Source organism: Chiloscyllium plagiosum, chromosome 34 (assembly GCF_004010195.1).
Source record: "Chiloscyllium plagiosum isolate BGI_BamShark_2017 chromosome 34, ASM401019v2, whole genome shotgun sequence".
In the NCBI taxonomy this organism is placed as follows: domain Eukaryota; kingdom Metazoa; phylum Chordata; class Chondrichthyes; order Orectolobiformes; family Hemiscylliidae; genus Chiloscyllium; species Chiloscyllium plagiosum.
The window spans coordinates 40,753,561-40,767,148 of NC_057743.1; the positions used below are offsets into that span (position 1 = coordinate 40,753,561).

The 13,588-nt window shown below is 40.0% G+C and overlaps 1 long non-coding RNA gene across 1 annotated transcript in view; it reads right to left on the reverse strand.

Annotated features, from left to right (window-relative positions):
• Positions 1-3,285: 3,285 nt before the first annotated feature.
• LOC122540469 overlaps positions 3,286-13,588 on the reverse strand; it is a 29,279-nt gene continuing 18,976 nt past the window's right edge. Inside the window, exons 2-4 of the long non-coding RNA XR_006309314.1 lie at positions 12,854-12,901; positions 11,662-11,755; positions 3,286-3,419 (exon numbers count right to left, since the gene is read on the reverse strand). This is a non-coding gene — a long non-coding RNA (uncharacterized LOC122540469). The remainder of the gene's footprint in view (positions 3,420-11,661; positions 11,756-12,853; positions 12,902-13,588) is intronic.

Consider the following 13,588-nt stretch of genomic DNA (forward strand, 5'->3'; position numbering starts at 1 on the left):
TGGACCACTACCTGCAAGTTCCATCCAAGATGCTCACCATCCTGAATTGGAAATACATCACTGTTTCTTCAGTGTCACTGGGTTAAAATCCTGGAACTCCCACTCTAAGAGCATTGTTTATGCTCTTACACCAAATGAACTAGAGCTGCCACCTTCTCAGGGACAATTAGAGTTGGACAATAAATGCTGGCCCAGTTGATGAAGCCCACATCTCATGAATGAATAACGGCATTCTAATGATAAGTTACATTAGTATAGCACTTGACATTATAAAACATTGTCCAAGCTGCCTCACAGGACCATTAAAAAACATCAAACCATATAAGGAGATATCAAGTCAGATAACCGATAAATAGGTTAAAGAGGAAGGTTTTGAATTGTCTTCAGTAATGCACAGAGATAGAGGTAAGGAATACTGGAGCTTGGGGCCTGGAACAATGCTGAGCAATTATGGTTGGAAATGCGGAGGAGTCTATGATGAGGGGACAGCAGATATCCTCAGAACTGTGGGGTCTTTAAAAGCAGTTCCTTTGAAATCAAACACTTTGAGAAGTCCAATCATCACAAAAGCCATGATATGAAATGCATTTTATTTTCCTTTTCAGATATCCATTTCTCTAGGAAATTAGCTGTATTAACTTCATACTATATACTTTATTGGTACAGACAGCTAGTTGCAGAGCATTATCCTCAATCAGATTATTGAGCATAAAATATCCATTTATTTCAAATGAATGACAAACCTTAAAACTGAATAAATCCAATTTATGAAATTTAATTCATCAGAATTAATTGTACTTCAAAAATATGGCTACAATAATACTTGATTATTTTAATTTGGTAACTAATTTTAACAATGGTTTCAACTGTGATTCTTTTATTAGTTTCTCCCAATTTTCCTCAATTTGGTTTCTTGTTATTTCAACCACTCAACATGGTTTAAGTGCCATGCTTCTCCTTAATAGAACAACTTCATCTTGTGCTCAATGGAGACTGTGGGTTAAGTAGATCTGCCCTGCTTCTTGGGTGCAGATTCCCAATTTGTGACCTATCCATGTAGGTTCCGTGCAGGTAGACAGCATATAAACTTCATGATAAAGTCATATGACCTTTTGTATCGTGCTTTCATAGAACAAAACAGCATTGCAAAATGCATATGATAAAGCCACCTTTTTCTTCTTAAAGTTGACTGTCTTACTTATGGGGAAGCTACAATGAATAATGTTGCTGGAATCTACAACATAGAAAATGAAACATCAAAGCAAACAGATATGTGGTACTGGAGGCTTCAAGGCAGTTGTAGGTAGCTGAAGTGGGGCCCTCAAGGACCACTATGAGAGTGGAATGAGAGGATGTGGCCAGGGTAAATATCTCCCAGAATCTGGTCTCAATGATCTGGCAGCAAAGGCTCGAGCAGCCTAATGACCTCATGTGAGTGGTCAAAATCGGTGAATGCGTCCTCATGTGAAATCTACCTGCCGTACTACCAATCCGTCCCAACATGGCACAGCACATTTCTATCACTTACCCAGCTGGACTCTCTGAGATTCAGGATTTACATGTAACATCCAGACACTCTTTATATCTAACATCAGTTCTGAAGAAGAGTCACTAGACCCAAAATATTAACTCTGATTTCTTTCTACAGATGCTGCCAGACATGCTGAGATTTTCCAGCAGTTTCTGTTTTTGATCCTGGTAGTCTACTTCAATCCTAAACACTTACTGTGATACCAGCCTCCCAGTACCTCTTAGTGTTTCTGTAGCCCCAGCTATCCAGCTGGCAGGCATATCATCTAAACACAGTGCTCCACATATACTTTCTGACTCGAAGGTGACCTGTATTTCAAAATGACTGACACAAATAGCTGAGGCAGCTCCATAGTGCCTTGCAGGTGTGGGGCAGCATGGTGGCTCAGTGATGCCTCACAGCACCAGGGACCTGGGTTGGATTCTCGCCTCAGGTGACTGTGTGGAGTTTGCACATTCTCCCTGTGTCAGTGTAGGTTTCCTCCCACAATTCAAAGATGTGCAGGCCAGGTGAATTTGCCAGGCTAAATTGTCCATCGTGTTAGGTGCATTAGTCAAGGGTAAATGGGGCTGGGTGGGTTACTCTTCGAGGGGTTGGTATGGACTTGTTGGGTTGAAGGGCCTGTTTCCATACTGTAGGGAACCTAAGCAAGGATTTTAAAAAAAGGAAGAAAAACAAAGCCCAACAAATTGAGCAGTTGCTGACCTCTATGAAGGAGATGGCTGTCAGTATTCTGGAAATGGCTGCGGCAGAGTCTACGCTTTCCAGGTCACTGCGAACAGGGAGCGTGTCATTGTGTTCCTACGTGACCAGGGATGTCTTGTTCCCTACTACACCTTCCATGCTGAATTTCTGCTCAGAGGTTAGCCAAGAAGTTCCATCTTCCCAGCTGAAGGAGTTACGAAGAGAGCAAACTGAACCTGTGTGATCCAGTTCAGGTATTCTGTTATTGCAGCACCTGGTTGGACTGTGTGATGTCAGAATAGCCTGATTTCACAGCCCTCTCAGCATCCACAAAAAAAATGTACCAGACCTTCAAAGGATTGGTGTTGCAGGGATGAATTTTACATCCAGACAATATTTTAAATAGTAACTAAACATTAAATGATCTGATGCAATATTGGAAAAATATGTGGGAAATAACTGATGTGTTGATGATTAATTTGCTTGCAATAAACAAGCTAGGATAAAGTGACCTACATTTCCAAAATGACTGACAGAAATAGTTGAGACAGTTGCACACTTCCATGCACTGAATATTGTTACCCTGGGGAGCTGCACATAGCATTTATTGAGATATCAGGCATAAAGCAATGACATTTTCATGGTTTAAGAATGCTTCTGATGACTTGATCATTCTATTGAGTAAAATGATTGTTGAGCACTTTTATGTAAGGAAGGAACCTTTTAAAATGGTGGTAGTAAACTTTCCAAAGGAAAATTAACATGCTTCAGATGTCAATTTCTAGTCATTGCATATAAGCAGTTTGGGTATTTTGTGATTGAATAAATAATGGCGAACTGCAGTGCTTCAAGAAGGCAGCTCACCACCCTCTTCTCAAGGCCAGCTAGGGTCAGGCAATAAACCTGGCCCCGCAATACCCATGCTCCATGAGTGAATAAACAAAGTGTGTGCTACTGAGTTTCAAAACAACAATTAATATTTACATAATGCTTTTATTGTCAATAAAACATCCCAAGCATTCCACACGATTATTATCTGACAAAGTTTGACAAAATGACTAAAAGGTATTTGGCTATATGATCAATTGTTTGGTATAAAAGGTAGATTTTAAGGACTGACTAGAAGGTTAGAATCAGAGAAATCTAGGAGGGAAGTCCAGTGCTTGGGGGCCAGCCAGTTAATGGTCATCAGGTCTGGCAGCATCTGTGAAGAGAAATCAAAGTTAACGTTTCAGGGCTGGTGACCCTTCCTCAGAACTGGGACCTGAAATGACTTTTCATCACAAATGCTGTCTGTCCTTCTGAGCTTTTCCAGCCTCTGTTTTTGTTTCTGATTTATGGCATCTGCAGTTCTCTTTTTTTCAAGCTGATGGTCATCAATGGGAGATACACAGGAGGCTCAACTTGAACTGCGGAGATCTCAAAGGACTGTAGAGTTGGAGGAGGGTATAGAGGTGGATAGGTGAGAACATTAAAATAATTGAGTCTGAAATAACAAAAGCATGCTGAGGATTTGGTGGCAGATGAATCGAGGTGGAGGATATTGCAGAGGTGTAAGTAATATTTATTTGAAGGAAATTTCTTTCATCTACTACATGATATTGGAAAATCAGCAGGACAATTTGAAGTAGTGAGGCATTACAAAGAGAGCCGGTTGTGGCTTTAGCACATGTGTGGAATCAAATCATGTTTTAGCATGATGCTGTTAATGAAAGCATGTGGTTGAGGTATAGAAAGGGAATAAGGATAGTATCAGGCAGTATAGTAGAGTCAGAGTCACACAGCTTAGAAACATATCCTTTGGCCTACTTTGTCCATACTGACCAGGTTTCCTAAACTGAACTAGTCCTATTTGCCTGCATTTGGCCAATACCCTCTAAACCTTTCCTATCCAAATGTCTTTTAAATGTTGTTAATTAATTGCCTCTATCACTTCCTTTGGCAGATCAGTCCAAATATGCACCACCCTATATGTGAAAAGTCACTTTCGGGTCCCATTTAAATCAGTGTCCTAGAACCACAATTGCTTCTTCTGCTTAGATGGCAAAGTGGCTCCTCCTATAGGTATAAGAAAAATACAGTGTGGGGAGATTCTCTAGCTTTGACTGAATATATAGAAGTGGAACCAGGTGAGAGCAGTCTTATCAATGGAAAAAATTGGAGGAGGATGTTATAATTGACTAACTTGAGAAAGTTGAGACCATCTTGATCACAATCACATAGGGACATGATACAGATAGCATCATATATCTTCAATAATTTGTTACGTTTGCTTCTTTAATAGACTACATGATTGCGTGTGTTTATAATTTGGACAATTTGTTATATATTATCATAGTGACTGTTACTGGCATTGATCTGTACCAGTCCCATAGTTCTTTACCTATAAGCTAAAGGAGTCATATGTATTTGACGGTAGACTTTTGCAAAATCACAAAATGACCTTTTGAGTCCTTCAGAGTCACAGTATTTAAAAAAGCTGTATTATTATTTGAAAATGCTTGAGAAGCACTTAACTCAATGAAATGTCATTAATACTATTGCTACCTTTTGTTCAATTGCTGAGAAGAACAATCTGTAACCTGACAATCTGGCATATCCCCCAATCAACTATTACCATCAAGTCAGGAGATCAACCCTGGTTAAATGGAGAGTGTAGAAGGGCATGCCAGGAGCAGCATCAGGCATACCTGAAGATGAGGTGTCAACCTGGTGAAGCCACCAAACAGGATTACTTGCGAGGCAAACAGCATAAGGAGCAAGTGATAGACAAAGCTAAGCTTCCCATAACCAACGGATCAGATCTAAGCTCTATAGACCTGCCACATCTAGTCATGAATGGTGGTGGATGATTAAACAACTCACTGGATTAGGAGGTTACACAAATATCCCCATCTTCAATGTTGGAATAGCCCAGCACATAAGTGCAGCAATCTTCAGCTAGAAGCATGAGTGGATGATCCATCTCAGCCTCCTGCAGTGGTCCTCAGTATCACAGATACCAGTCTACAGCCAATTCACTTCACTCTACGTGATGTCAAGAAATGGCTGGAGACACTGGATACTCCAAAGGTTACGCGCACTGACAACATTCTAGCAATAGTACTGAAGACTTGTGCTCCCAAACTTGCTGCTCCCCTAGTCAAGCTATTCCAGTACAGTTACAACACTGACTTCTGCCTGACAGAAAATTGCCAAGGTATAATCTGTACACACAAAGCAGGACAAATCAAACCTGGCCAATTATCACCCCATCAGTCTACCTTCAAACATCAGTAAAGTGATGGAAGCTGTGATCAACAGTGCTATCAAGCAGCACCTACTCAGCAATAACCTGCTCATTGACTCCTACTTTGGGTTCTGCTAGGGCCACTCAGCTCCTGACCTCATTACAGCTTTGGTTCAAACATGGACAGGAGAGCTCAATTCTAGAGCTGAAGTGAGAGTGAACGTCCTTGACATCAAGGCTGCATTTGACTGTGTGTGGCATCAAATAGCGCAAGCAAAACTGGAATCAATAGATATCAAACTCTCTGGTCATTGGAGTCATACCTGACACACACTAAGATGATTTTGGCTATTAGATGTCACTCATCTCAGTGTAATGGTAAAAGATTAAATTGTACTATCTCTCTGGACAATAATGTATATTAAAGGATTAAACTGCACTGACTGAACAATCTGGAAGTGAGTGAAGATGACATTCATGCAGGAATGCGGATGACTCCCACTCCATTTAAACAGTCATTTGCTATTACTCCCCTACTATTATCAAATTAAACCATCATTTAGCCCCTTCCATTCAGAAATGCTTTCATAGCCATCCGCGAAGCTAGGACATATGACACCTATATTGTCTTGGGGAATTATTGATACAGGAAATTGTTTGCAACACGATTTGCCAGGACTAGGGCATTTATATTTACATTATCTCCAAGGATGACCTCATCCTACCATTGTACCTGGAGTAACGTGGTTATAGAACATAGAACATTACAGCGCAGTACAGGCCCTTTGGCCCTCAATGTTGCGCCGACCTGTGGAACCAATCTGAAGCCCACCTAACCTACACTATTCCATTCTCATCCATATGCCTATCCAATGACCACTTAAATGCCCATAAATTTGGAGAGTCTACTACTGTTGAAAGCAGTGCGTCTTTTGCCCCGCTACTCTTTGAGTAAATAAATTACCTCTGACATCTGTCCTATATCTAAGACTCTTCTATTTAAAGCTATGCCCCCTCATGCTAGCCATCACCATCCGAGGAAAAAGGCTCTCACTGTCTAACCTGTCTAGCCCTCTGAATATCTTATATGTCTCAATTAAGTCACCTATGAACATTCTCTCTAACAAAAGCAGTCTCAAGTCCCTTAGCCTTTCCTTGTAAGACCTTCATTACATACCAGGCAACATCCTGATAAATCTCCGAACCCTTCCCACAGCTTCCACATCCTTCCTGTAATACAGTGACCAGAACTGTATGTAAAACTCCGATGTGGCTGCACCAGAGTTTTGTACAGCTGCAGCATCATCTCATGGTTCCGAAACTCAATCCTCTACCAATAAAAGCCAACACGCCGTATGCCTTCTTAACAACCCTATCAACCTGATTGGCAACTTTCAAGGATCTATGTCCCTAGATACCGAGATCTCTCTGCTCATCTACACTACCAAGAATCTTACCATTAGCCCGGTACTCTGCATTCCTGTTAGTCCTTCCGAAGTGAATCACCTCACATTTTTCTGCATTCAACTCCATTTGCTGCCTCTCAGTCCAGGTCTGCAGCTTATCTATGTCTCTCTGTAACCTAAAACATCCTTCATCACTATCCACAACTCTACTGACCTTAGTATCATCCGCAAATTTACTAACCCATCCTTCTATGCCCTCATCCAGGTCATTTATAAAATGACAAACAACATTGGACCCAAAACAGGCCTTTGCAGTACCTCACTAGTAACTGGACTCCAGGATGAATATTTTCCATCAACCACCACCATTTGTCTTCTTTCAGCTAGTCAATTTCTAATCAAAACTACTAAGTCACCCTCAATCCCATGCCTCCATATTTTGTGCACTAGCCTACTGTGGGAAACCTTATCAAACGCCTGACTGATATCTATATACACCACATCAACTGCTTTACCCTCATCCACCTCTTTGGTCACCTTCTCAAAGAACTCAATAAGATTTGTTCACAAAAACATGTTGATTATCCCTAATCAACATATTCCTCTCTAAATGATTATAAATCCTAACTCTTATAACCTTTTCCAACACTACCCACAACCAAAGTAAGGCTCACAGGTCTATAATTTCCAGGGTTGTCTCTACTCCCCTTCTTGAACAAGGGAACAACACATGCTTTCCTCCAGTCTTCTGTCACTATTTCTATAGTCAGTGGTGACATAAAGATCAAAGCCAAAGGATTGACAATCTCCTCCCTGGCTTCCCAGAGAATACTCGGATAAATCACATTGGACCTGGGGGACTTATCTATTTTTAAACCTTCCAGGTTTGCTAACACCTCCCCCTTATGCACCTTAATCCCATCTAGTCTAGTAGCCGGTATCTCAGTATTCTCTCGACAACATTGTCTTTTTCTAGTGTGAATACTATCTCCTTTGATTCCATGCACAACTTTCCACTACTATTCTTGATTGGCCCTAATCTTACTCCAGTCATTCTTTTATTCCTGATATACCTATAGAAAGCCTTAGGGTTTTCTTTGTCCTATTCGCCAACAAAATGTTCCCTCCTGGCTCTTCTTAGGTCTCTCTATAGGTCAACTTTTCTGGCCAATTCGTAACACTCAAGCACCCTAACTGAGCCATCATATCTCATCCAAACATAAGCCTTCTTCTTCCTCTTGACAAGAAATTCAACTTCCTTGGTAAACCACGGCTCCAGCACTCGACAACTTCCTCCCTGCCTGACAGGTACATACTTATCAAGGACACGTAGTAGCTAGTCCTTGAATAAGCTCCACATTTGAACTATGCCAATCCCCTGAAGTTTCCTTTCCCATCCTACGCATCCTAAATCTTGCCTAATTGCATCCTAATTGCCTTTCCCCCAGCTATAACTTATAGGGGCAGTGGCCAGAGTATCTGTGAGCGTTACCAACTGACCCGTAAAAAGGGGATGTTGTTTTCTTTCTGTGCCAGATTTTTGAAATACTTTCCCTGACAGCTTTCACATTAGCCAACTATTAATTTTTTAAAGGAAAATAATTTTGAATAACCTGAATGAGAACCCCCAGGGTTTGATTTTAGGGCCATTGATTGTTGTTTATAAATGACTGAATTGTTTAGGCAGTACAATTTAAAAGCTTATGGATTGTATAAAACTTGATAATGTGATAAATAGTGAACACAGTAACAGGCTTCAAGACAACTGAGAATGTTGAAATAGGCAGACACAATTTATTGTAGTGAAATGTGTGACTGTCTTCATACTGATAGCCACCTTGGCAAGGAATGAATGAGAGAGGAAGTGCAAAGGTACTTTCAACAGTTAACATCATCTCTAGAGTTTCTCCATTCACAGTAAAGCATACCTTCGAACCACTGCCAGCCCCTCTACAACCTGATCCAACGGATTCAATCAGTTTTCCAGTCATGAGCATGAAAAGTGAAGAAACTAACAATGGTGAAGTGGAGGTCTGTATGCTTTTTGTCAGTGGCCTTCCTACGGGAATTAAATCACGTGAGCTTTACCTTGTCTTTCGATCATTTAAGGGATATGAAAGTTCATTAATCAAGCTAACATCACAACAGCCAATTGGCTTTGTTACATTTAACAGCAGAGTGAGAGCAGAAGCAGCAAAGAATGCTAGCCTACAGCTGCTGCATGCTCAGATGCGCTGGTATCCTCCATCTGAAGCATTTCTGCAAGTCAGAAGTTTCGTCAGTTTTGTTAAGTATTTAACTGCCCTTATCCAAGAATTCACATTTCTCCATGGAGTGGTGTGCAGGGACAGACTGGATTTTGTTTTCACATTGGACTTTACTGAAGGAGATTTTGCATAACTGGCTTGTTTTCACTCAACTTGGAGGGGGCGGAGTGGTCACTAAAGACTGTGGATTTAAGAACTTTACTGGTGATCTTTTGTTTCACGTGGGAGGATTCAGCAAATTCTATTTACTGCATGGACTAGTAATTTTGTTTTCATCATTGCTGAATAACTTGCTTTAATACTGGCTGTCAGAGTCTTATTAAAGCTGGCAGTGTCATCTATGTGGTTATCATGGAATGATAAAAGGGTGGAATGTAATGCTAAAAGATTAAATTGGACTATCTCTCTGGACATTAATGTAATATTAAAGGGTTAAACTGCACTGACTGAACAATCTGGAAGTGGGTGGGGACAACATTCATGCAGGAATGCAGATGACTCCAACACCATTTAAACAGTCATTTGCTACTGCTCCCCTACTATTATCAAATTAAACTATCATTTCGTCCCTTCATTCAGAAATGTTTTCATAGCCATCCCCCAAAGCTAGGACATATCACACCTATATTGTCTTAGGGTATCACTGAATCTGGAAATTGTTTGCAAAAAGATTCCCCAGGATTAGGGCATTTACATTTACATTATCTCTGAGGATGACCTCATCCTCCTATTGTACCTGGAGTAACATATGGTTGTGGGGAGAGTGGCCAGAGTATCTGTGAGCATTACCAACTGATCCATATAAATGGGATGTGTTTTCTTTGTTCAGGGCCTCTTTCGACTCGACTTTGCACGCCTGCGAAGAGGGTCAAAGGGGGTCACCTAGCTTGTACAAGCTTTAATAAACTTTAACTGTTTGCAGAAGTTGGTGCGTGCAGATAGCATCTCTTATGTGAAACCTTGTTAAAATAACCTAATATCAGCACCAGGACATCTCTGCAGGAGTTCCTCAAGGTAGTGTCCTAGGCCCAACAATCTTCAGCTACTTCAGCAATGACATTCCCTCCAGCATAAGGTCAGAAGTGGAAATATTCACCAATGATTGCACAATGTTCAGCACCATTCACAACTCCTCAGATACTGAAGTAGTCCATGTTCAAATACAACAAGATCTGGACAATATCCAGTCTTGGGCTGACAAGTGGCAATTAACATTCGCGCCACACAAATACCAGGCCTCTTGACATTTAATGGTGTCTCCATCACTGAATCCCCCACTGTCAATATCCTGGGGGTTATCATTGACTCACCACAAAAACACAGTGGCTACAAGAGCAGGTCAGAGGCTAAGAATACTATGGTGAGAAACACCTGACTCCCCAAAGCCTGCCCAGCATCTACAAGGTGCAAGTCAGGAGTCTGATGGAATACTCCCCATTTGTGTGGATGAGTGCACCTCCAACAACACTCAAGAAGCTTGACACCATCCAGAACAAAGTAGCCCACTTGTTTGGCACTACATCCACAAGCATCCATTCACTTCAGTAGCAGCAATCTGTATTATTTAAAAGATGCACTGCAGAAATTTGCCAAAGATCCTCAGACAGCACCTTCCAAACCCAGGACCACTTCCATCTAGAAGGACAAGGGCAGCAGATATTTGGGAACACCATCCCTACAAATTCCCATCCGATACATGGGAACACCACCACCTTCAGGTTCCCCTCCAAGCCACTCACCATCTTGACTTGGAAATATGTCAGCATTCCTTCACTGTCACTGGTTCAAGATCCTGGAATTCCCTCCCTAATGGCATTGTGGGTTAACCCATAGCAGGTGGACTACAGTGGTTGAAGAGGCAGCTCACCACCATCTTCTCAAGGGCAACAAGGGGCAGGCAGTAAATGCTGGCTAGCCAGTGATGCCCATACCCCACAACTGAATAAAATAAACTGCACAAATTAATTGCATTTGTAAATAGTAACATTAGATGTAATTTATGCAAAATGATTCCTCATAATCAGGGATACATTATGAGATAGAGGAGAAATATCAAGTTGATTCGTGGCTCGGCACTGGTGTCTGTGGCTATCACTTTAATGTGAGTACTACAGCACGGGGTTGAGATTTTATTTTGATTGAACAGGTAGCTGGCAGTTTCTAGACCGATGTGGAGAAATGCTGATTGTTACCAGGTGCCAGATTGAGCAGTTGGCTAATACCTGTTGAATGATTCACCAGCAGAAACAGAACCTTAGGAAGAACAGATGAGAAAAGTTAAAGCAGAGAGCGCGAAGGACACCCACCCTGTTCCAACTCTATTTTGATTTAGCCCTCCTCCCTCTCCCTACCTCTCCCTCACCTTTGATGGTTTGCATTGCCCTTATCAGGCTTTGATGTAAATTATTCAGTTGGAAACACAGTAGTTTACTGGTGGTGGTTAATAAGTGAAAAGAATATCATGGGTGTTTTGGTGATGGGGAGAAAAACATTCAGTTGTGTGTACGAGTATTTCTGGATAGAAAAATGAAATAGAATATCCACCTCAAGTTCTTGATTCAAAGGAGCGCTGTAGTCATTCCAAAGATCATCTGTTCATAATAATACTTGGAAAGTAGTTAATAAGGCCCACGGGATCCTGGTTGTGTAAACAAAACATAGAGGTGACTTGAAGATCAGTATATACATTTACAACAATTAAAATGTATATGGTAATTCAATAGAATATAATCTCTCTTCAATTTTTTTTACAAGTCAATATATACCGTGGTTTTGCAGACTATTACAAGAGACTTATGTTGGTCAAATACAAAATAAATATATGACAAATGTTGTACACTGAGCTCATTTGCGGAAGGTAGGAGTTCCTTTGAAGTATTTGATTGATGAAAAGGAATTGAACATACTACTAAATGAAGAGAGCTGCTGAGAAATAAATGTAGTCAACAAACTTTGTATAATTCTGTACTTTTCTATATTTGAACTTACAAATGTGCTAATGCTTATAATACTTGCTGTAGGAGACTTAAGCATGAATGCAATATCAAGTGAAAGATACTTCAGATTTCCAACATCTGCAGTAAAATGAGAACCATCTGCTTCTCAGGAGGATAAACTGTAAACTTCTGGATGTGATTCAGTTTACATAAATTGAAGCATTTTATGACAAAATGCATAATGACTAAAGAAATCTGGACACAGTGTTGCTTTGTTTGTCAATTATTTCCTTTCTCTTCCTCATCTGTTGGGCATTTTAAGCATTTCCAGGATGCAATTCCACGCATACCAATCAATATTTTGTCAGTGTCTCACTCTAGAGATGACAAGGGATAACATTTTATTGTACATTCTCAGATCATTAGTATTGGGAGAATGTCTTATTGTCAGAAGCATGACAGGTAGCCCTGAAGCTGATAATCAAACGCTGCACAGAAAATGCATTTCAAACTTGTCATTAAGAGTACTGTAGTTATTGGGCTGAATGGTCTTCTTCTGTGCCATTATAACTAGATGTTATAGTTTTAGTATATGGTGCAGTTAGCCACTAATTCACTGGAGAAAATTTAAACAAAATCATTTTGATAGACAGCCATATAATCTAACACCAACTAATTTTCAGCATTTCAACTGTTTTTTATATAGACCAAGCTTAATCAGAATCAAGCATTTCCTTTCTGATTTTCATACTTTCTCCAACTATGCAAATCAAAATAGTAAGGAAAACTTGCATTTGTACCTCTCATGACCTCAGGACTTCCTTATATTCTTCACAACCACTGAAGTGCTTTTGAAAAATAGAGAAATGAGAAACAAATGAATTATGTGCATGTGTTACATTTTGCATTGTATTACCTTAACACTCGTTGAAGGTATCCCGTAATAACATTTTCCATGTTAAATAAATGATTATGCTCATAAGCAGGTATTGCCTCTTCAGTTTACACAAGAAATATGATAGAAGCACATTAATTACAATAGCCAAAGCATTTTTTATCATGCCTGAGTGCAAATTCAATTGTTGTACATCATATATGCTTTCCAGTTGCCTGTAACCACTTTAATTTATCTCTTCACAGCATCGCTCTACATTACAGTTCTTCAAATTAAAGTGCTACCTACAATATTCTAGAATGATCTTCTGAAGTGCTATCTGAGCTTTATGAAATCACTTATTTCAAGAAATCTTCAAATAATTTCCCTTAAATAATTTCCCAAACATGGAAATGTTTGGTTTGTTTAAGTAATCCTTTTAGTACTATTAATTAGGGCTGATTAGATTTGGTGTTTTTCTCCTTTCACTGAGGGGTAATTTAACTGAATTCTCACTCCAGTATTTCATTGTATGTCAGCTCATAGTTCTCACAGTCAGTTTTAAAATTGGTTTTGAGAATTCAGATTTCCATGAATTAATTATACTAGATTACAAATTATATTCATTTTACACTTTTTTTTAAAAAGTGCATATAGCCAT